Raw genomic sequence first — 26,598 nt, 5'->3', positions numbered from 1 at the left:
AAATTTTTCATATATTTCATATATTAGTGATAGGAATCAAACTCAATGCCTTGAGCATGCGAGGCAAGCATTCGACCACTCAACTACACACACAACCCAACTTATAAATTTTTGCACACACATGTATTAACAAAAATTCTTTTAAAGAGAGAATTTTTAATGGAATTATATTACCAAGTGAACTTGGGATTCACAGACATCTTAAACTATTGAGTCAACTAATCCGTAATCATAAGTCTCTTCATTATTTAAAGAATCATTCATTTCTCTCAACAATATCTTGCAGTTTTTAGTGAAGTCTTATGTAGCTGTTATAATATGGTTTTAATATTATTTAAATACTATATTTTAACTTCATTTTGTATTCTGTCATTTGCATACTGAATTATTATTGATTTTCATTCATTGATTTATTATATTCTTTTTATATTGACCTTAGATATAAAAATATAGTACCTTGTATTCTTTTATATTGACCTTGCTAATTTACTTCATAATTCTAATAGGTTTTTCTATTCATATAATCATATTATCTGCAAATAATGGCAGTTTACTTCTTCTTCCCCAAACTATCCCTTCTCTATTTTCCTGCCTTATCATGCTGGTTACGACTTATGAAAAGTATAAGTAGAGTCATAGGATAAAATATCCTTGATACTCTGATAAATAGGTACAAAGAACAAGATTAGGGGAAAGTACCCCAGTTCACTTCCTATTATAATAGTCCAGCCAGTGATGGTGGTGGCTTTGACTGAGAAGTTTTTATAGAGGTAGTGAAAAGTCATCACATTCTAAGTATGCTTTCAGTGTAGAATCAACATAAGTGTCTGAAATAAAATATGATCATAGGGGAATCCCTGGAGGACTCCAAGTCTTCATGCTGCTGTTTGACTCAGCACCTGAGTAAGCTTTTGCAATTTAGTGAGACAAGAAAACAATGAGAAAATCATGTTGCAGCGAGAGGAAGACAAGGAAGACAAGTTGCATTTCCATTTCATATATATTAATTTGGAGGTACTCATATTTCATAATAGATAGGTTATTTGGTAGTTGGATATAACAATATGAAGTCTGGTAGGAAGGTTTTGAGTGCTTTGGTATGTATTTGGAAGTAATTGGCATAGACATGATATTATAAACAATATGGCATTTGAAATAAAATAGTTTAAAAAATTATAAAGACTTTGCTATAGGGCACAAACAATTTGGGGATGCTCCTTTTCATAGAGCAATGCTTAATGAACAGGAACAGGTACTAAAGTCAGAGAAAACACATGAGCAGGTGTTAGTCCCAGTTAGCCAAAAGAGGAAAGTGTTTAAAAGCCAAAAGGAATGATAAATCCCATGTGCTGCTAGTAGTTCTACTAAAGTGATAACTGAAAGTTGATTTAATTATTTGGAGGTTATTAAATAAGTAGAATTAAAATTTAGTTTAGTAAATCTCCCACCCACCAAAAAATGGTTCTACTTAATGATAGAAAGCACCTGCCACAAGAGGTGCATACACCTTAGTGTCAAGAATTCATTGTCCCACGGATCTGAGATGATGAACTAGAGGGACGCTGCATTCTGTGTCACTCTGAGATCTGGGATTCAAGTAGTGAGAATACTGTTTCTCTTTGAGTGATTAGCGGACCCCCAACAGCTACTCCAATGCAGTCATCACAGCCACTGTGCTATGCAGGTCTCCAGGCCTCAGCACCAGCACATGACTCTGGGTCACTCATCCACACAGGACATCTGGGTGCCTGAGTAGGACCACCAGCATTAGCACCTGTGCAGGACTCCTGGCCGTGTACCTGTGCAGGAACTCCAGCCACCACTCCCGTATGAACCCCCATCTACCAATGTGGGGTTCCCCCAGTTGCCTCCATCTTAGGGCACTGCAACCAATGCCATAGTCCCCTACATGCTGTAGCCTGCACCAGGGGACACCACACTGGGTCCAGAGACAGCCGCCAGCCACAATACTGAACTCCCCAGAGCTGTATCTATGAACATGCTGCTCAGCACCATAACCCAGCTCCACCTGACCAACACCCCATCATTGAAAGCAGCCATCTACATCTCGGCATACCTATGTCACCATCTTTAGTTGGAGCAACTCATAGCTTGGAACACCTGCTAGGACTTAGAAGCAATATTAAGGTTCCGAAAGTTCCCAACTCTCCCCTTTCCCCGGTAGCTGCTAAACAGCACAGTGCCTGTGGCTATACAACTGATTCATAGTTAAAAAAAAAAAAAAAAACAGGACACAAAACTGTGTCCTAAACTGCTCAATATGAAACAGCTCTACGCCACAGGTGCACAGCCCTCAGAATGCATCTCACAAGGCCTTCAGAGAGAAAGGTTCCTGACTGGGAAGTATAAAGGGAAGAGGTGAATCAGATATAGTTTAGAGACTAAACTAGAGACCAGGAATTGTGAGGTCTATAGGCAATATAAGGAGATAAGGCCAGGCACCCACATCACACAAACAGGCCCCAAAGGAGATTCTTGGGGTACACTCTCCCATTGGGACCAGCAAGTGCTATACCCCACCTCCAGGAGCTCTGCCCCCAACACCAACCCTCCCACCCTAATAAGCTTCACCATGATGGGGGGAAGACACCAGCAAACAATTTTTAAATTTTTCTTAATATATATATTTGTTTGTTTGTTTTTGTACTCTATTGTCTCCCCACCAACTTGTCTTTCTAAAATCACTTTATTTCTCCTCCTGCTACTAATCAACTTCTTTAGATTCCTTTTTCACACTTTCTAAGATATATGACTCTATATCCTCACCTCCTACCCCTTCAACATTTCATCCTATGCTTCAACCCCAGTTCTTTGTCCACCATCAGAAACTGTAGACCCTTTTGCAAACCTACTGCTTATACTGTAGATAATAATTGAGCTTACCATCTCTGTATATAGTGACAAAACAGTAAATATCTTAATAGCAGCTTTTTAGTTTAAGGTTGTATATTGTCTGTATTGGTATCTGTTCACATTGTTCTCTCCCTTAAAGGAGAGGTATTGCAAACCTGAAGGGATACTCTAAGCCTATAGGGTAAAACTTGTAATGCTTTGAATCCACAGTGCAAGAAGGGAAAACACATGAACAAAATGAAAAAACAAGGGAAGAAAGTGCCCCCAACAAACCAAGATACTACATTATTAAAATCCATGGCCAACAGAACAGAAGAAAAGACAGGAAAGGAGTTCAGAATGTACATAATAAAATGCTATGTGAATTAAAGGATAATATAAGAAAGCAAATACAGGCAGCAAAAAATAATTTTGATAAAGAACTACAAAAGCAAATACAGGAAGTAAAATATTACTTTACTAAGGATATATAGGTTCTAAAAAAAACAGAAAGCCTTCAGCTGAAAGAAACAATAAACAAAATTAAAAGCTCAATAGAAAATATCACCAACAGATTAGAACACTTGGGAGACAGGATCTCAGACAATGAAGACAAAATATATAGTCTTGAAAAGAATGTTAACCACACAGTGAAGATGGTAAGTAATCATAAGTAGAGCATTTAAGAATTATGGAATAACATAAAAAGACCAAATTTAAGAATTGTTGGGATAGAGGAAGTTATAGACTTCCAAACCAAAGGAATGAACGATCTATTCAATAAATAATATCAGAAAATTTTCCAAATATGAAGAATAAGTTGGAAAATCAAATACAAGAGGCTTACATGACACCAAATATACAAAATCACAACAGATACACCCCAAGTCACATTATAATGAAAATGCCTAGCATACAGAATAAGAAGAGAATTTTAAAAGCCACAAGAGAAAGGAATCAGATTACATATAGGGAGAAATCAATTAGGATATCTGCAGATTTTTCAACCCAGACCCTGAAAGCTAGAAGATCCTGGAACAACATATACCAAGCTCTGAAGGAAAATGGATGCCAACCAAGAATCTTATATCTAGAAAAATTAAGTTTTATCCTATAGGCTGGTGACAAAATAAAAACCTTTCACAAAAAAAGTTAAAAGAATTTACAACTAGAAAGCCTGCACTACAGAATATCCTCAGCAAAATATTCCATGAGAAGGAAAAGAAAAACAACAATGAAAATCACGAAAGGGAGTTATTATACTAAAGGAAATACCAATTAAAGGAAAAATGAAGTCAAGTTAAACACCAAAAATTAACAAATATGACTGAAAATACGAATCATGTCTCAATAATAACCCTGAATGTTAATGGCCTAAACTTACAAATCAAAAGACATAGACTATCAGATTGGATTTTTTAAAAAAAGATCCCAAAATATGCTGCCTTAAAGAGATTCATCTCATAAGACATCCACAAACTGAAGGTGAAAGGTTGGGAAAAAACATACCACTCACATGGACTGTGGAAATAACCAAGGGTTTCTATCCTCATATCAAATAAAGTAGACTTCAAGTCAAAGTTAATCAAAAGGGATAAAGAAGGACATTTCATATTGCTTAAGGGAAACATACATCAATAAGATATAACAATTATAAACATATATGCCTCAAACAACGGAGCATTTATGTTCAAAAATATAAAGGCTTCTCAAGTTTAACAGTCAAATAAACCAAAATACAATGATTCTGGGTGACTTTAATACACCTCTTTCAACACTGGATATCTTCCAAATCGAAGCTAAATGAAGAAACTATAGAACTCAATAATACTATCAATAGCTTAGATTTAACTGACATATATAGAATATTTCATTTTTCAAAAGTGAATACACTTTCTTCTCATCAGCACATGGATCCTTGTCTAAAACATATCACATATTGTGCCACAAAGCAACTCTTAGCCAAAAAAAAAAAAAAAAAAAAAAATAGAGATATTACCCTGTATTCTATAAGATCATAATGGAATGAAATTAGAAATTAATGATAAAATAAAAAATAAAAGCTGCTCCAACACCTGGAGACTAAATAATATGCTATTGAATGAACAACAGGTTACAAAAGACATCAAAGAGGAGATTAAAAAATTCTTAGAGGTAAATGAGAACACTGATTCCATATATCAAAATCTCTAGGACACTAAGAAGGCAGTACCAAGAGGAAAGTTCATTGCAGGAAGTTCATTCCTTAGAAGAAGAAAAAAATCAACAACAACAAAATAATGACCTAACATTACATCTTAAAGCCCTAGAAAAAGAAGAACAAATCAACACCAGAACCAGTAGAAGACGGGAAATAATTAACATTAGATATGAAATTGAAACAAAAGAAACAATTTAAAAAATTGACAAAACAAAAAGTTGGTTCTTTGACAAAATAAATGAAATTGATAAACACCCAGTTAACAAAGAGAAGGAGAGAAAAAACTCAAATTACTAACATCCGTGATGAAAAAGTAAATATCACGACAGAAATACAGAAGATAATTAAAAATTATTTTGAAAACTTGTACCCCAATAAAATAGAAAATATTGAAGGCATCAACAAATTTCCAGAGTCATATAATTTGTCCAAATTGAATCAGGATGATATACACAAGTTAAATAGATCAGTTTCAAGCAATGAAACAGAAGGCACGATCAGAAGCCTACCAACCAAGAAAAGCCCAGGACTGGATGGATACACAGCTGAATTCTACAAGACCTTCAAAGAAGAACTAATACCAATACTCCCCAAATTATTTCATAAAATAGAAAAATACTGAAACTTCCAAACTCATTCTTTGAGGCCAATATTTCTCTGATTCTAAACCAGACAAAGATATTTCAAAGAAAGAAAACTTCAGACCAATATTTCTAATGAACATAGATGCAAAAAGTCTCAATAAAATTCTAGCAAATTGAATACAAAAAAATTATCACAAAAATAGTGCATCACAATCAAGTGGGGTTCATCCCAGGGATGCAAGGTTGGTTCAACATACAAAAATCAATTAATGTAATTCATCACATCAGTAGACTTATCTATAAGAATCATATGAGCATCTCAATAGATGCCTCCCCCCCAAAAAAACCCAGCATTTGACAAAATACTGCACCCCTTAAAGTTCAAAACACTAGAAAAACAAGGAATAACAGGAACATATCTTAACATTGAAAAGCTATCTGTGCCCCAAGTCAACATCACTCTAAATGGAGAAAAATTGAAAGCATTTCCTCTAAAAACTGGAAAAAGACAGGAATTCCCTCTTTCACCACTTCTATTTAGTGAAACTCTAGCCACATCAAGTAGATAGATGAAAGAAATTAAAGGAATACAGATAGAAAAAGAAGAACTCCAATTATCACCGTTTGTTGATAATACAATTCTATACCTAGAACATCCAAAAAAAAATTGCATCAGAAAACTTCTAGAACTAGTAAATGGATTCAGCAAAGTAGTAGGGTATAACATCAAAACCCATAAGTCAAAAGTATTTCCGTATATCAATGACAAATTCTTGAAAGAGAATCTAGGAAAACAACCACAGTTATAATAGAAGAAAGAGAGAAAGAGAGAAAGAGGAAAGAAAGAAAGAAAGAAAGAAAGAAAGAAAGAAAGAAAGAAAGAAAGAAAGAAAGAAAGAAAGAAAGAAAATCAACTTAACAAAAGAGGTGAAAGACCTTTACAATGAAAATTACAGTACACTAAAGAAAGAAATTAAAGAAGACCTTAGAAGATAGAAAGATCTCCCTTGGTCTTGGATAGGCAGAATTAATATTGTCAAAATGACATACTACCAAAAGCACTATACAGATTTAATACAATTCTGATCAAAGTCTCTATGACATTCCTTATAAAAATAAAAAAAAAGCAGGCATGAAATTCATCTGGAAAAAATAAGAGACCCAGAATAGCTAAAAGGAATTCTTAGCAAGAAGAGTAAAGCAGACCTTAAACTATACCACAGAGCAACAGTAACAAAAATGATATGATATTGGCACCAAAACAGACTTGTAGACAAATGATACAGAATAGAGAACACAGAGACAAACCCACATAAAAATAGTTACATCATATTAGACAAAGTTACCCAAAACATATATTGGAGAAAGGATAGCCTCTTCAACAATGGTGTTGGAAAAACTTGAAATCCATATGCAACAAAATGAAATTAAACCCCTATGTCTCAAAACTCAACTCAAAGTGGATCAAGGACTTAAGAATTAAACCAGAGACCCTGCACCTAATAGAAGAAAAAGTATGCCCAAATCTTCGTTATGTCAGATTAGGCCCCGACTTCCTTAATAAGACTCCTATAGCACAAGAAATAAAATCAAGACTCAATAAATGGGAGGGATTCAAACTATAAAGATTCTTCTCAGCAAAATAAAAATCACTGAGGTGAATAGAGAACCTATAGAATGGGAGTAAATTTTTACCACATGCACATCAGATAGAGAACTAATCGCTAGGATATATAAAGAATTAAAAAATCTTAACACCAAAAAAACAAATAACCCAATCAATAATGGGCCAAGGAACTGAACAGACACTTCTCAGAAGATGATATACAATCAATCGACAAATATATGGAAAAATGTTCAACATCTCTAGCAATTAGAGAAATGCAAATCAAAATTACTCTAAGATTTTCATATCACTGCAGTCATAATGGAAGCTATTAAGAATACAAATAACAATAAATGTTGGGGAGGATGTGGGGTGGCAAGGCACTCTCCTTCATTGCAGGTGGGACTGCAAATTGGTGTAACCAATCTGAAAGCAGTACAGAGATTCTGTGGAAAACTTGGAATAAAACCACCATTTGAGCCAGCTATCCCACTTCTCTGTTTATACCCAAAGGACTTAAAAACAGCATACTATAGTGACACAGCCACATCAATGTTTATAGGAGCATAATTCACAATAGCTAAATTGTGGAACCAACCTAGATGCCCTTCAGTAGATGAATGGATAAAGAAACTGGTATATATACACAATGAAATACTACTCAGCATTAAAAGAGAATAAAATCATGGAATTTGCAGGTGAATGAATGGAGTTGGAGAATATTGTGCTAAGTGAAGTTAGCCAATCCCAAAACACAAATGCCAAATGTTTTCTCTGAAAGGAGGATACTGATCCATAATGGGGATCTGGGGGAAAGATGGGAGGAATGGAGGAACTTTAGATAGGGCAAAAGGGAAGGGAGAAGGTGGGGGAGTAGGAAAGATGGTAGAATGAGATGGACATCATTACCCTAAGTACATTATGAAGACACTAAGGGTGTGACTCTACTTTGTGTACAACCAGATTCAGGAAAACCATGCTCTATATATGTACTATGAATTGAAATGCATTCTGCTGTCATATATAACAAATTAGAATAAATGAATTTTTTTTAAAAAAATTCATTGTCCTCCTATTAAATATCAATAGATCATTTTCCTCAAGTTGGGAAAAATGATGTGATTCAATCAATATACTTTCTTTTTAAAAATATTTATTTTTTGTAGATGTAGTTGGACACAATAACTTTATTTTATTTTTTATATGTGGTGCTGAGGATTGAACCCAGGGCCTTGCATGTGCAAGTGAGCACTCTACCGCTGAGCCATAATCCTAGCCCCCAAATAACTTTCAAAATGGTAACTGTATTTTTTTTTTCATCATTAACTACAGGGTTTGATAATAGTTCCTCCTATTCCATAGTTTTTTCTTTCTGTATTTTCCCCACCATTAAGTGTTTTTCTTCACCTAAATCAACAGAGACTCTGATGATCAAATGAAAACCCATGTGCCTTATTCACACCAAAATGTAAAGAGCATATTGTATCCATCCTTCCAAAAGTGTTTACATTTTGGAGGAGAATCACAGACAGAAAAGTTTTAATATGTAGGAATATACCACTAAGCTTGAATTTTCAATCATTCCTTTGGTTGATTCTGGGTTAAAAAGGAAGAATTGCTAAAGAAGAAAAGAACATACTCAAGGTGAATTTTTCAAACTTCTCCTTTACATTTCAGGATGATGTGTAAATGTTTGCCGCAGTCTCTCGGCTGGGCACAAATCACGAGTCTCCACACAGCTTGTAGATTCAAACAGCAATTCTTTATTCCCGAACTCACACCGGCCGTCTACAAACACGTTCTGGGGGAATCCAGGTTCTCTGCCCAAATCCACACTCTGCCCTAATCCACTCTCTCCCAAATCCACTCTGCATGGGCTTCTGTCTCCCAAAATATACTGTCTGACCCTAAGCACTCAAGAGGAACTCAGCAGCAGGATACGCCCTATTCTAAAGGAGGAACACCCTAATCTCCTATTATGCTAAACCGCCCTATTCTAAAGGGGAAACACCCTACTCTCCTATTATGCTAAACAGCCCTATTCTAAAGGGGGAACACCCTAAACACGGATCCTGCCCTGGTCCTTGAGCAAGGTCACCTTTCAGAAGTCCTTCCACTAGACAGCATGGGAGTAAGCTGGCAAGGAATTTGTCATACCTACTTGGCTGATGGCTCCCAGCAAATGTTATCTCAATCAATGACAAAAACTAGTGACAAGGCTCCTGATAAATTGTTGGGGGATCACAGTCACAAAATGGTCATTTAAAAACAATCTTCATCTACAGTAATAATTTGTATGCGAAAACCAAATAATAATCCCTATGTGCCACTTCCCAATCCATGATTGTGAGGAAGACAAACATTTATGAGGAACTGAGCCCAAAAACATCAGTATCCTAATATTATTGTCCCATTTAGAATTAATAGAGTTCTTCAGTAGAAAAGACATCAAGTTATTCCTAAGCCTAGGGCTAATTCCCACAGTAAAGAAAATGAATCTTTTTGTTATCAATAACTTGATTCTGTGAGACTATTGTGAACTCATAATTTCTTTCATTCTTTCCATAGATATTTCTAGTCACAAGAATACACACATTATGGGACTATTACTTTGTTCTCTCATGCAATTATTACCTGTTTTTAAATGATCACATTCTTCTTGGTGACTATGACCCCCAAGCACTTATTAGGAGCATTGCCACTATTTTTTGTCATTGATTGAGATAGAATTTGCACAACACCCCCAAATGTGCTTTTATAAACTTTGCTAATGCAAAACTGAAGGTCGGCAAATTCAGCTCCATATATTTTTTTTCTTCTTTGGCTATGTCTTCTCTTTTAACTCATTATCAAGGACTGAGACAGTTTATTTTAATACACATAAACTAATTCAGCCAAAGTAACTTTTAAAATTTAATCAAAGAGGGAGTTTATGTTGTATAATAGGAAGCATTGACCTCAATCATTTGAAGATCAAATTTACCTGCTTGAAATAAAATAATAAATCTCATTTCACATCTCAGAATAGGTTAGTGATTAAATATAAGCAATAAATGTATTGTATAAAGCAATAGATTTTTTTCTGCTCTTCCACTGAAGCTCCTGGTCAGGATTTATAAATAAGAAGATCCTATAAGAATCATAATTTTCCTACACATTTTGTGAAGGCCCAATAGGTTATTAATTAATTAGGATGCTTGAATATTTATGTTTACTTTCAGGATTTATACAAATTCTATAAGAAGTCAAGCAAAACCTACTATAGCCTAGCTAGAGCTGACTGATATAAAATACTTTCACAGTTTTATAATGAAACACTTCTTAATCTTCATATAGATTCTTGTGTATTTCCATTAATTGAAACTAAGGTTACATTATAAAGAATGATGCTTTTAAAATGCAGATTTGTCTTGCTTTGCTACATATATGAGTTTTTGAATCTCTTTTTCCTAAGGAAATGACATGATGCAAATAGAAGTTCTACTAAAGGCAGAGAAGGTATTCAATGTATTTGTCATCTAAAATAAGATTTTTTTAAGTTGCCAGATTCCAGAATTACTTTAGTGAAATACTGTTTTAAAGTCTATTACAGAGATATTTTCAACTAGAAACTAAAAGGATATTCAAACACTAAACTGTTTTCTCTGAATAACTTGAAGGACCTTCCACATAAGGGAAACAGCTATCCTTAACAGTAAAGCCAATTTTAATCTAATTTTCCCAACTTCCTTGGGAATAGCAACTTCTAAGAAATTGCTGTTATAGGCCAAATTCAGAAGGTGATTCCTAATATTGTAATCAAACTTTAAATGTAGAAAAAATAAAACTACAAAGTTTTTATTTTTTCAATAGCTTAACAATTCTACGGAACTAAAAACCAAATCAATATAAATTGCTATGTAAGGGTATTGTGAGTCATACCAATTAAATCAATTTGTAAAGGAATTATAATCAATTCCTTAACTGGAAGAGGTGATAATAGAGCTGGATTGTTATCCTAGAAGTGTGAGATGAGAGAGAGAGAGAGAGAGAGAGAGAGAGAGAGAGAGAGAGAGAGAGAGATATTAGGACCTTTACAGGAAGGGGAGAAGATCAATTAAAAGTTTTATGCAAAAATAATCCATCATGCATTGGAAAAACACAAAAGCAGAGCTGAAAGCAGAGAACTTGCTGCAGTATGAAATGATGGAAACTCTTGCCTATTTTGGCCTTGACTGTGGAACGAAAAGAAAGAGAAAATATATCCCCCACAAATTCCTAACTACACTAGCCCTTATCTTCAGCCTTTATTCTTACTACATAAGGGGTTTGCAAATCCGGAAGATAAATTTTAAAGAAGTCCTTGATTGGCAGTAGTGCTGATCATGTTTGGAAGCAAAATTACAATCTCATTGGAAAAAAACACAATTAAACAGTTCTCAGAAATGCCCACAGAATAAAATTCCAAAGCCCACAAGCCAATAATAATAATAATAATAATAATAATAATGAAACTATGGGGGATTACTACAAAAATAACTAAATCAGACATGCAAAATCAGACTGGTAAAAGTTTTAGGAATTTTATGTATTAGTTCTATAACATAAGATCAAGTATTTAAACATATAAAAGTTGAATTTAAATGTATTGCTATGGGGTAAAAGCTGATAAAATTGGTCAAATATGCTTGGGAAATTACTAAATATAAATTTTATTAATAAAAGTACATGAACTTGAAATTCAACAGATATTTTTTAATGAGCCAACTTAAAGAGCTAAAGAGAGAATTAATGAAATGAAAAATACTGATATAATAAAATAACATATTAACATGAAGAAAATTGAAAATAAGAAATAGATCTTCACAGATGTGGAGGGAAAAAAAAGAAAGTTTAAGCTCATCTAAGCAAGTATCCAAATGGAAAAAAAATAGATAATTAGATAAGGGAAAAATTAAAAATTTCATAAGTACTACAGTCTACTTTCATCAGATAGTAGAACTCAAGAGAGTTTCCATCATAATGAATGAAAAGAAGTTATTGCCAATGAAACTGGAGTTTGAGATAAAATTATTCTCTTCTTCTGCTGCCAGGTGAGGTCTGCATAGGCTGCAGCTCTCATAACCCCAGAAGGGTGCATGTTCTTAATTGCAGGATATGCCCTCCAATTGTACAGCAGACCCCAGCAGCCCACTGCCAGATTCCTCTTCTGTTCTTGTCTCATGATTCAAAGAATGAAACCCACAGATGAGGCTGAATGAGTAAAAGTAGGATATATTCAAATATGCATAGACATAGAACTCCCAAAGGGCGACAGGGGACCCAAGAGGGGTGCCACCTGAGTGTGAAGTCTAGGGGTTTATATAGCACTTGAATCAACTATTTGTCCAAACCTATGCTGATCAAGGTTTGAAAAAGTATCCATGCTATTGGTGTCAATTTATGCTAATTAGAGTTTAGAAAAGAACAATTCGTTAGCCCTGAAGTCCCATTCAGGTCTGTCCTTCTTCAATTTTCCTGCTGTTCCTCAGGGCTACAAGCTGTGGCACTGTTTGGAGTGGGTGTGTGCTCCAGGTCAGGGGGAGCCACTATGGAAAGACAAGTCAGCACTCCTTGGCCCTTTTGGCGTGGGTCCACTGCACCTCAAGCCTGCTGGCAGGGTGGTCTCTAGACAGCCAAATCCCACGCTTGCCACAACAGCTGCAGTCCACCTGGGCCACCGTGCTGCTGTTTTGCTGCTGCTTCTCAGCAGGGACCAGTGGTCCAACTGTGCGTCTTGGCAAATGGGAGTATGTCACAAAGATATGTATAATAAAGAAAATTCAGAATAGAAGAACAAAAAATTACCTTAATAACAGCCAGAGGAATAAGAAAGATAGAATATAATAGATCACTTGGCAAATATATTTGCTTCATGAAGCAAACATCCTCCCTAATCTATTGATGCTGGGTGTTTTAGCAAACTTTTTTTATTACTGTGACAAAAATACCCAAGAAAGACAACTTAGAGGAAAAGTTTATTTGGTTGGGGCTCACAGTTTCAGAGGTCTCAGTTCATCATGGCTTGACTCCATTTTTTTTACCCAAGGTAAAGCAGCACAAGGCAAGGGAAAGGCCCACCAGAGGAAACCTGTTCGTTCCATGCCAGCAGGGAAGGAGGGAGGGAGGGAGGGAGGGAGGGAGGGAGAGAGAGAGAGAGAGAGAGAGAGAGAGAGAGAGAGAGAGAGGAAGGCATTAGAGGAAAACATGCACCCTTTTAGGGAATACCCCCAGTGATTCTTGCCTTCCAGTTTTACCCCATCTGCCTACAGATACCATTCAGTCCATTCAAACTATGGTGAACTGCTCTCACAATCCAATCATTTTTATATTCCAACATTAGTATGGGAGTTTTGGAAGACATTTTAAATCTAAAGCATAACAGTGGGGTTCTCTGTGCATCTTCTTTGGTCTCACGATGGGCAGAAATTTAATGCATTGACCTTTATTTTGGACTCAACCATACAACTTATTTTGGCCAATAAATATTAGCAAAGGTAATAGATTAAAAATATAATTGAAAATAGATTAAAAATATAATTGAAAAGTTGGACACGAATTCTCACACTTTTGCCATCAAAAGATTTGCACTGGCTAGCTCACTGATGTCCAAATTGTACCTAACATACCTTGAACCAAGCCCAGTGATACACAGACTGTCAGAAGACCTCACAGAACTCACAAGAATATATGATGTCTTTTTAACAGCTAGGTTTGATAGTGATTTGTTACCCAGTATTATTGAGGCGAAAGCTAACTAATATAAATGTTCACAAGAAGGGGGTTGCTTCTGCAACAAAAATGTAAGATGCGTGACAGTGGATCTGGGACCACATAGCCACTAACAAGGAAACCATTATAGAAGGTTGAAAAAATGATGAGAACTATGATGAGAAACTGTAAAAGTGATCGTCTGTGTTATTTTTTAGAAACACATTTAATAAAAATATGTGAGACTATGTGAAAGGTGGATATGCATATGATAAATTTTTATACTTGGGGAATAGAACCTCAAATGACATGTAAAAGCCCAAACTGTCTTGAGTTTGTATGTGTGCATCCTCATTTGTTATTATTATTATTTTTATTTGCTGCATTTGATTAGAAATTCTAAGAGTAAGGAAACAAACCAGTTTGTAAACAAAATTTAGTGGATATATGTAAGTCCAATCAATTTCAGGATTGAAAATGAAGGTATTTTCTTCAAAATCAAAGATGCAACCATTAATGGTGGCCTCAGAGAAAGGATCAAATTCAGAGCTTTGCTAGTAAAATAAAGCTTTAGGATCAAAATTAAGGGTAAGATTGGAACATCTCTTGCTCTTCACAAACACTGAAGCTTGACACCATTCTTAGCTTGGTGATGTGGCTCAAAACTTTATGAAATCCGTGTTATTTGAGTCTGTGTTGGAATGCTCTAACTTGCCATTAACTTTCACAAAAGATGTAAGAATTGCATTAGTTTCCTGGAGCTACCATAATTAATTACCACAGGCTTGTAGATTAATACAACAGAAACTACTGTCATAGTTCTGCATTCTAGAAGTTTAAGATCAAGGTGTCCTTTGTGCCATGTTTCCTCTCACGTCTCTAGGACAGAACTGTCCCTAGCCTCTTTGAGTTTGTGGGGACTCCTGGCAGTCTTTGGCATTCCTGGGTTTATAGCACCATCTCTCCAAGGCACTGAATTTAGGAATAGCTAGGTGTGGCATTTCTAGTTCATAAAGCAAATGGGGACTGATGAGAGGTGACATCAAGACAGTTGGGAAGTAGAGAAGGGTGGACCTTAAATGCCAAAGTAACTCCAGGTACCTTTTCTTTTTAAACTTGAAAACTTATAGAAAAATCTAAAGTGGGTTGTGATGTAAAGTGATATATTTGACAAAATATACCAGAAAACAAAACTTTAACTCCCACATACTCTCCATTTGGCTTATTTCCCTTCATTGTTATATAAAGCAAATATGCTTTTTAGAGATGCACAATCCAAACCATGCTCCCTATTTGGGATTAATGAGAATCTCAAATGTGACAATGTTGAAAGGTGCAGTACATTTACTCTACCCTGAATAGCCAGAAATGTACTATATAATGGTATAAATGGGGTTATATAATTTTATATATAATATTTCCCTCGTATCATTGCTTCTACTCCTTCTTTCTTGTAGGCAAGGTACACTCATTAGTTTTCCAAGTATTCAAGGTTAAACTTGCACATTAATGAGTTTGTGTTATCAACCTAGAGAAAAGTCTTTTGATTATGCCTTTTAAATTCAAAGAATCAATTCACTGAGTTACTGAAGAGTCAAATCGCTGGTATTTTGCAACAAAATTTACATTACAAATACAAGTAAAATAATCAAATCTATTGCAACACGTTGCAGTGTGACAATGTCACTTTTTTCCTACTGTGAAAAAAGATGAGTCACACACCAAAATAGAATTGTTAAACTATTCCTTCTCTGAATCTACATCAGGCTCAATGCAGGTGCAATTGGTCTCTTGTGTTCTCACAAAGAGAAAGAAGCAAGTGGCCAATTAAACTGGGAATGAGCCCATTGAATGGTCAATTTTTGGCAGGCCTTAAGTTGCAGATGTAAAAAATTGGCTCGAACCTACTCAGAAATCGTGACATGCACAGAGAAGTAAACAGAGAGGACACCTTGATATTGGTTTGGTCTGTGAAAACTACCAAGAGGGAAAATAAAAAGGCAGAATTCTCACTCAGTTATCTTTGGATCTTACCATGGTTTTCAAACAGTTTTACTTTTTTTAATATTAATAAGTGTGACTAACTCTTCTAGCTATGTGTGGACAACAAAATCACAACAGTGAGAAAAAAAATGCAAAACAAAAATCTAGACCCATGTTTATTCTTCTTAGCAGCAATATATAATGTGTAACAAAAAATACATTTAACAAAGTATTTTGCATTTCAGTGTGTTAGAGGCATAGCTCAACATTCCTTTCCACATAATATAATTTTAATCATTCCTCCCTTAATTAATGCCTTAGTGGCAATAATATTCAAGCATCTTTCTTCTTTGTGTGGGGAAGGGTAATGGGGATTGAATCAAGGGACGCTTATCCACTGAGCCATATCCCCAGCCCTTTTTATTTTATTTTGAGACAGGGTCTCACTAGGTTGCTTACAGCCTCGCTAAGTTGATGAGGCTGCCTCAAGCCAAAGATCTTCCTGTCTCAGCCTCCCAAATTGCTGGGATTACAGGTGTGCACCAGGACACTCAGCTTCAATCATCTTTCTCTCAGACAGTTGTTGAATATTTGTCCTGGTAAAGAGGTATGTGTATTTGTATATATATTTGGGAGTTTGGATGGGGCTGATACCTAGAGAGTTATTGTGACATCTATAGTGTAACATAACAATAACAAAATATCAACCAAGTCCTACTTCTTGCATATAGTAAACACTATCATTATTTTAAACAATACTTGAATCCAGAAAAGCTGTAAGAAGGTGATATTTAAGGCTATAGACTGAGGTCCTGTAAAAGCATACTTGGAACTTCCAAGAATTAAAGACTAGTCAAACACAAAGAAGAGGGAGATATCTAAGCATTAGTCACACAAATTAGTAAAAAAAAAAAAAAAAAAACTGGGGTTGAAATAGCTTACACACACACACACACACACACACACACACACACACACACCATGAACCCTCTTTAGTGTAGCTAAGCACCTGTAGCTCTGGCATTTCAGCAGAGAGCACAGGTCCCTTTCAACTCTCATAATAAAGATATCTAACTTTAATCAGAAATCCTGCTTTAGACCCCCCACCTAACCACTAATCCTGTGAATGTGCATCAGTCACAACACTTTTTAATTCCCTCATTTGTAAAATTAGGGAGTGGGATTAAATGATTTCAGAAGTTTCACCCACCAGTTACATTCAATGTCTCTAAACTTACCATAAAGAAGCAGATGTGTCTGCTTTTATTACCACTCTATGTTGCTGTTTGATTTCTCTTGCAGCAAATAAAGTATCCATGAAACTATCACGGATAGTTTTTATTTAAGAGAAACCCTACTTTAAATTTCAATCAAGTTTACTTTGCAAATATTAAATAAACCAATGTTTTATTGAATAAAAAATTCATTCATTTCAACTACTCATTCATTATTTGATGTGCTCATAGGGCACTCCTGCAAGTGAATGCAAATGGTATTTATATACTTCCCTTGATCTGGAATGCATATGCTCTAGAGGCAGCCTGCTCCTTCCTCAGACCGTTTGGACTCAGCATTTTTCTTGTACTGAGTTGAAACTTAGCTCCCTGTGGCTTCTATTTCTCCTGACTTTCATCTTCCAGAGGGCTACGCATTGCGAGTTAAATCCCTCTTCCCCATGACAACTCTCAAAATATTTAGAGATAGCAATCATATCTTCTCTAATCTATCTCCTGTTCTCCCTACCACTCCTAGTAGGAGAGCCACATATCCCCTTATCATTATTCTCTCTATGTGTTTATATCTGCCTAAACATGCAAGGTAAGAACAAAAAGTGAGTTTTATTAAGTGCCAAGAAAACCATTTTCTGCCATTATCATGGACAAATTATAAGTGAACAATTACAATAAATGATGCTAAATCTTCTTATGGGTATTCTGGTTAAGGCAAATTTCTCCCTGTTTGAATTTATGTAATCGGTTAAAAAAAAAAAAAGGAAAAAATGCACAAGCCAGAAAGGGATTTTAACAAGGGAATCCATTTTCTCTCTGATTTGTGCTAAGTGACATGTGGGAGTACTTAAATATGAAAATGTCTTATTCTCATCTTGGATATGTAGTATTCTGTTTGAGTTTTGCTTTAATTTTTTGCTGCCACACCCATTTTTTTCAATTGAAAAATTAAGAATTCTTAGGTATATACTTTCAACAGATAACACTCTGTCCTTCCACTCTGTGAACAAGTATTATTTAAAAATAAGCAAAGAGAAACAAGAGTCTGGTTTTAGCCAGGTGTGTCACGTGATACCTGAGGCTTTCATGGAAGATAATGGCACGTTGCACAATAACATATACAAAAAGGTTATGACACTTCAGTCACTGGGAACAAAACACAATAGCATCGTCTCTTTGAAATGCATAAAAACATGATAGTGTTAGTCGTTAATGAAACATCAACACCTTTTTCCAGGAAAGATATATTCTCCGAAAGCTTTAGTGCTGATTCTGAGACCTTTGACAGTGTTATATCTGGGCTTTTGATGTGTTAGAATGGTTATATGTCCATGACATGGGGGGGAAAAAGTGCGTTACTTTGTCAACAATTTATCACAAGATAAAAAGTACTGTACAAATAACACCAAATTAAGTGCTGATCATTAAAGTCTTTTGTAATGCCATGAACCTAAATATTTTTTTTTTATTTATTTCTTTGAGAATCTTGAATAATTATTTATCTTTAAAAAGTGACATATAACTTTTGAATTTGATGTTTAGGACTGGCAAGCCTAATGTTTTTAAAATTAAAGGAGAAGTATTTAGTATTCTACTTACATAATAATCACAAGGAAGCAGCCCAGACTGAATTTATTTAACATAATTTGCAAATTTAGTATCACAAAAGCAAGAAAAGAAGAACTTTGCTTTTTCTAATATGTCAACTCAGTGCTTTAACTCACACAAATCACAGTAATTGAAATGATGATCCTGGGAATAGCCACTCTCCAAACATTGTCTACCGGTCCTTAACTTGGCAAAACCTACCCTTGGCTCAGTTCAGTGACACCAAGAATTTTCCATAAACTTGTTCATGAAGACCAACTGTGGATCCCTGCCCTTCAGAGACTGTGAAAACCCTTTCTAATAAAGAACCATCTTCTGCTTCAGAACAAGAGGAAACTGTAGCACAGTGATAAACTTCTTCAACCACTTGAGTCTGACCATTTCTTGACTCTGAAGAACATTTGGTGATACCACCCACAGTGAATATTCTTAGAAGTGGTCCGTTTGAAAGACCAAGGTCAGGATTTTGTAACATCACTCAGTTTTCCTCTTTCAATTGTCTTCTGTCTCCAGTGAAGTAATGGACAACAAACTGTCTGAGGCCGTTCTCTATGCAGACAGCAACTACTCCCCCAGTTCCATGGAGCCCTTAATCCTGCAGCTGCAGTGATCCAAATCATTCTCAAATCCTTCTAGGCACAGGTCCCAATCACCTGAAGTTTATATGCAAACAACCCTAGGACATTTCATTTAGCTGCCAATGTCATGATAACCAACAATTAATCCCTTGTACAGTGGTTCTGATTGCTTGTGAGTAACCAAATTAAAAATTTAGGACACATTTCCATAAAAACTGTTAAAATCTACCAGGGCCAGCAGCCTTGTTCTGACATTTTGTATTGTCATTTCAAATGAGATTTTAATTGAAAATAATGCCTTAAATATTCAAAGATATACTATGCTACTATGTCACTAATTTTTTTCCCATTAGTAGAACATAGCACCTCAAGCACTATTAGAGATTCTATGCTGATTAATCAGATGATCATTTTCCTGGTGTTGAGCCCATACAAAAAGTGCTTGTGGCTCATGAGCACCACAGAAGAGGTGGCTGCACTCAAGGGGACTGCTCTCCACAGCTGATGTGTGGAGGAACAGGTTCTAAGCCATGTGGGTATTTGCACACAGAGGACCGTGGTGATGCCTTTCCTATTTCATGGAGAATCTGGGAATTTCCTTGTTGTTCATTTATAGGAGAAGAATATAATTAATAAATATCTTGGCAAATAAAAACATAGAAATTGTTTATGGTCAGGAATGCAAACACTGGAGCCAAAATACATGAGTCTTACTTAATCCCAACTGGACCTCCTGACTAGCTGGGTGACTTTGGACAAGTCATTTAAACTTGCTGTGCCATAACTTGGTTATCTATAAAATGGAGATAGGACAAGTATAAAGTGTTTTAGCTACAGACATACAATTGTTAATCAAGAAAAAAAAAAAAAAGCCTTGTTAAAATGTTACAGAAGCTGGCAGAGGAAATATTAAACACATTTATGAAGAAATCAACAGAAACTGAAGTAACTGGAAACAAGTATTGAAGTAAAATGTCAACTGGATGTAATATTTGCTAGATTAACTTTCAACAGTGGCAGAAAAACACATCACCATTAGAGTTAATGATATCTCCAGGCTATCAAATCATTGAAACTTATTAATTTCTGTAGGTCAACCTCTAACCTCAGAGGGCTGTAAACAAACTGCACATTAATCCATTTTTTATTATTAGCCAGTTATAACCTCAGTGTGTGTCAGATGAGGTTATTAGAAAAATCATCAAACATGGAATTTTAAAAATCAAACAATAATCATTTTACCTGATACTCAAGTTTAAAAAGATAATTTCAATAGCTCTTCCATGAGTTATACATAAATTCATATTTTTTAAAGCACTTGAAAGTGCCTAACATGGTATGAAATAAAACACTCAGTACTTGGGCAGTAGTAGAAAGATATGGCTTATGGAATTGGAATCTGCCATACTCTAAAAGGCTTACTTCATTTTGCCTGCAATAATTTTGGGGGGATACCACAGAGATAGTTTGGCTATGGACCTCACTTCATAAAGACATTTGATTCAGGAGATCTCATAAGTATTTTATTTCTACAGTGGTTTAAGGATATACCTGTGTTTGACTTTTTTAAAAAATTATTGTGTCTATGTATTTTTTAATTCTTCAAAGTTTTGTCAGACAGAATTTCATATTTTTCTAGAATTCAATTCTTTCTTAGTGGAGTTTCTCAGAAGGAAATATCAGGCAAAAGAAAAGAGGAGATAATTATTCCATGCTTAATATGACAATAATTTATATTTGGCACAAATATAATATGATCATAACTTATATTTATTAATATATTAACATGTATGCAACATATAAATATTAATGTAATATTAATTAATATAAATATATTTGTATTATATTTGTATATAATATATTTATATTCATAGATAAATTTATATTTACATGTATCTTGATAAATATAAATTTATATTTTTTCAAATGTATAAATGATTGTCAAAAGTATTAAGTATATATATATATATATATATATATATTTTATTCTTAAAATATCTAGGATCTATTATATAAGCAGATCTTTCTTTCTTCCTTCCTTCCTTCCTTCCTTTCTTTCTTTCTTTTTTTTTTTTGCAGTGTTGAATATCAAACTCAAGAGTCTCATGCATGTAGGACAAATGCACGACCCCTGAGTTACATACCCTTACTCATATTTTTCAATTTTTTTCTACCCATTGTGTAAAATTGGAAAAATATATATATATGAACAGTTATATTCAAAACCCATTAAAATAACATATTTCTTATTAGAGAGACTTTCTGTTACCAGATTTAAAAACCCCTTTTTACCTCAAACAATGTTGAAGATGGTATTTGTTTAATATTGGAAAAGGATTCTGCCACAACCACTTAATCAAAGTCTTGTTTAGTGTCAGTATCTATTCAATTTTGCATGTACCCAGCTTGATGGAAACTAACTACCTCACAGCACTCCATAAATATTTATATTCTAATCCATTATTGATACCCTACAAACATTTTACTATGGCTTGCTAATGGCTAAACATGACAGTTCTGGGTGGAGCTGAACCATTATTTTAATCTCATCTCCATACGACATGCCTTGCACACACAGAAAGCAAAAGTGGCAGTGCTGGTGTCTAATTAGAGCAATCACTACCAACACAAAACACAAGCCAAGTATCTAAATGAAGGCCCAAAACTGAATAAAAGAATGGTTACAAGGATATTCTAACCTGGAAATTCAATTTCCATATTATGTTAAAATCTCTTACACTTATTGATAACTGCAACCTTTTATACTCAGATGAATTCATTTGAAACTCACAACATATATCACCACAATATAGTGAATATTTCTAAGTGTCCAGCTTACAAAGGAAACTTAGAAATGAGCAATTCAAAGAATCCATGAAGGAAATGAGCAATTCAAAGAATCCATGAAGGAAATGAGCAATTCAAAGAGGTCAAATGACTTATGCAAAGGCACAAAGCCACTGGGGATTCAGAATCAGGAATTTTCCCTCTGCTGCCCATCATGTCCATAACTAAGTATCTTGCCACCTGCATAGGGCTTCCTCTTACACATATGCTAAAAGCCTCATCCATACTGCACATAAAAATGCATTCAGTCTATCACCAAAAATAAAGACATCCTAGTATGGGCCTAATGTTGGCGTTTGTTTCGGCCTTTACTTCATCTGCTTTGGGCTTTAAACTTGTCGATTCACTGAACCTGGGTTAATACCTTTGAAAAGCTGGGTAAGTTGTTTTCAGTATCAAGACAGCAGCTAATAGATAAAGATGGGCCAGGTCAGGAAGCTACACACTGCAGAATGTGAAAGGAACAACACAGGAACCAGACCATAGGTGTTTCAATCCTATACCTGCTGCCTACTTGTTGTGTGAATGTCCATAAATTAACTTTTCTAAGAAGCAGTATTAAATAAAATAATGTCATAAAAGTGTTAGTATAAACATAGCATAGAGTAACTTTCTAGCAAATTAAATAATGATTAATCTTTGTGCCAAAAAATAAAATCCCCTCATTGTATTTAGCATTTGTAACTAAGATGGCTATTTACTATCTGTTTCGGAAAAGAGTTTTTTATCATTGTTAAAGATTGGTAAACCACTTCATGTAAAAGGGCATAGTAGAAACTGAGCAATAGTGGTTCAAAATCCTAACATATATGTAGTCCTTTAGATAGCATATTTACCTCCATTTCTCATTTAACTTACATAAAAGCCCTATGAATTTAATTAACATTTTATCATATATTGTTATATTGTAGATATGTATGAATATGTAACCACAAGTCCCATCATTATGTACAACTATAATGAACCAATAAAAAATGTGGGGGAAAAAGTTCATTATCATTTTCATCATCTTTTCCACACTTAAAATAAATGAACTGAGTTTTGAATAGGTAAAAATATAGATTCAAATGTTTAAACCCAATAAAAACAGACCCAGGAAACCAGATCAATTAATCCCATTACATCAGCTCCCAAAATGTTCTTATCTTCCCAGGTTTGGAGGGCTCAGAATGTGGAATCTAACATGAGTTGTATAGAAACAAATAAGCATAAGAAAACCATCAGCTATTCTTCTTCTCTTAGAACTTCCACAATCCCACAATGATAATTGACTTCAGGAGAATTCACTCTCAAAGAGAATGTTGTCATGGGGGAAAGAAATAGGAGGGAAATTACAAACACGTCTTTCAGCAGTCACTGACAAGGCAGTTTAATGTAGTAACTAAATGTATTAATGTTTTTCCCATCCACTTTGATACATTTTCTTTTTTTAAGATAACAAAATGGAGTTGCAGACTCCTGTTAGAAGAATAGGATTTGTTATTCACCATAGAATGATTAAAAAGCAATAGGATTGAAAAACAAAATCAGAACTATTCCCTTTAGCCAGTTGTTGAGATGTAATATAAAAATACCATTATGCAGAACTGTAAACATGTTCTACTCCATTCATCCTCCCTTAGTTGATATTTGTTCAGTCAGACTTCCTCGCACCATTTAAAGTTGTAATGGAGTGTATGGTTATATGTGACTTCTTTACGGATTCTTAATCTGCAGCAAACATTTGCTAACAACTCCAAACCCTCATAAGCCTATTTTTTTTAATATCCCCTTAGTATATAGCCAGTGTTGCCTATTTTAAAAGGTCATAAAAACCAACTGCATTTGTTTCTTTTAGAGAAAGGTAACACATGAGATTCTCTCTCCTCTCCTTTGTCTCAATTCATGACATTTTAGAAATCTAACTCCCTCAATTTGACAGAGGAGGAATTTAGTCCCAGAGCCATGATGGGAGTCCATATGCAGTAGTCCATAATAGAGTCAGAACTTGACCCAGATTTGCAATTTCAAGAGCAGTGTACTTTCTTCAACCCTGGTTCTTCAACAATGAGAGGAATAAACTTATAAACTTTTAGGAGTAGTGCTATTGGATGCTCTATTAGCCCTTGCAAAGTTTGGGTCTTGGGCCTGAGGGGTCTTGATTAATTATTTCTTTTTTGATAGGCACCATCTTTTTATTTATCACATCTAAACCAACACATGATAAACACCTGAAGAGGAGTTGTAATCAAAGAGGAAGGAAAAGCAGGTATAAATGAAAACATATATTTTTATATTTTGCCCAATAATAGATGAAAGTCTTAGCAGAGCACAGCAAAACAATAAAGTAACAATTAGAAGGAAAGTATAGACATGTTTTGGAAAACACATTTTTTTCTGACTACATGGAAATGGTCAAAAGCATTAATCCAAAGGGCACAGTCATGAGTGTTTTCACTGTGTGTGTGGGGGGGGAGCAGAGGGGTCATGTGTATGTCAATAGATAGACTGATAAGTACGTAGGTAGGTGGGTGGGTAGGTAGATGGGTTTATCAATCAATAGATTGATAAGGTAGATGTACGGATAGATAGATGAATGAGAGATAGATAGATAGATAGGTAGATAGATAGACAGATAGATAGATCCAAAACCAGAACTGGAATGGCATAGGGCAAAGCAAAATGAGGAAATAATGAGTACAGATGAATTTATTGAATGTTTAAATGTATATTTTTCTGCTGCAGCCCGGCTGGCTGGGCAAAATAACCGGGGGGTGACGAATAACTTGTGTATGTTGATGCAGCAGGAATGGAAGCCGTTTATTGTAGAATAACAGAGGTATTTATACATTTTGCACAGCTTATCTTAATTAGCATAAACTAGATACAGCAGTCAACCAATCAGGAATCTCCACACTTAATGGCTTGCTTTTGTTACTTTACAAACCACTCCCTCTGGCATTTTGCCAGGCGCCATCCAGACTTGTTTACAGACTCTAACATATCCCCCTTTTGTTTAATTTAAATAACGACCATAGTGTTTTTTACATAAACACCATAAATAACCTGCTAGAAACAGAAAGGGAGGATACAAAATGTTACAATACCAAGCCAATTGATGGCTCCATGCAAGAAGCCTTTGGAAAAATTATACCAGCAATGACACCATTAGCAAAGATATTGAGTTACATTTTGTTGTAGATTACAGTTTGTTATCTCAGTCCAGGTAAAACAGTGTCTCAATAGATTAACTCACAGTCCAGGTAAATCACAGTCCAGGTAAGTTCTGCAGGCATCTAGCTTAAGTTGTAGCAGCAGAAACAGCAACAGCTCCGAAGTCCGTTTCTCAGCCGAAGTTTCCTTTGGTTCTCAGCAACACTGGAAATTCTTCCACCTTTGTTTTCACCAGCAGTGGGATGAAGGCAGGAACTCCGGATGGCTAAAGAAAATCCTGTAGCATTCTACTAAGAAAACAACCTTCTGAACAATTTAGTACATTATCTCAAGGTTTTTTACATTTGAAATAAGCCTTAATAGTACTCTTTACTCATCAGCCTCCAGGTGTGGGAGACCCATTGTAGTTACTGGCCTTGGAAATGGTCAAACTTCAGGGACGCCAAGTGCGTCCTCCACCCAGCTGCAGCATCCTTGGGCAGCCCCAGATGGGGATCTTCCCGGGCTCAAACTGCTTCCGGGCACAGGGAGCAAAAGCCTGTGAGACTGTGCCTCCAGGTCAGGTCTAGATTTGGGCTCACAGTGGCGATCAGCTCCCCTGGGCAGGGGGGCTGGGAAGAGCCCGAAACTGCTGCTTGGAAAATTCTTACTGCACCACGATCGACTTGGGCAGGTGGCAGCCGCCTTGTCGATTCACGCACCCTCAGGTAACGAAAAGTATTCAGTAATAGCCTTTTGTTGCAACTTTTTTCCTGATAATCCTTCTTCTTTCTGACTAGAGTTTCTGGGCTTTTATCAACACATGCCCTAACTATTCTTGGTTCCACTGGGGTGCCTTTTTCCCTTATCAATTTACTTCTCACCCCTTCCATATTTTCATCACAAAGACAATACAACATTTTAAGACAAAACAAGACACAAACATACTGTATCAATCTTCTCCATTTTCTCGAAATGGCCATTTTTCCTCTCGCCCTATCTGCCTAGGGACGAGCAGATTGCTCCCGTCCTATCTATGGACGGGCAGCTTTTTTCTTCACTTACCCCCGAGTGTCCCGGGGCTCCCCGTAACGGGCCACCATCTGCTGGGGGGTGGACGAATAACTTGTGTACGTTGATGCAGCAGGAATAGGAGCCGTTTATTGTAGGATAACAGAGGTATTTATACATTTTGCACAGCTTATCTTAATTAGCATAAACTAGATACAGCAGTCAACCAATCAGGAAT

This window comes from Callospermophilus lateralis, chromosome 10 (genome assembly GCF_048772815.1).
Source record: "Callospermophilus lateralis isolate mCalLat2 chromosome 10, mCalLat2.hap1, whole genome shotgun sequence".
Taxonomy (NCBI): Eukaryota; Metazoa; Chordata; class Mammalia; order Rodentia; family Sciuridae; genus Callospermophilus; species Callospermophilus lateralis.
This window is presented reverse-complemented; position numbering follows the sequence as displayed.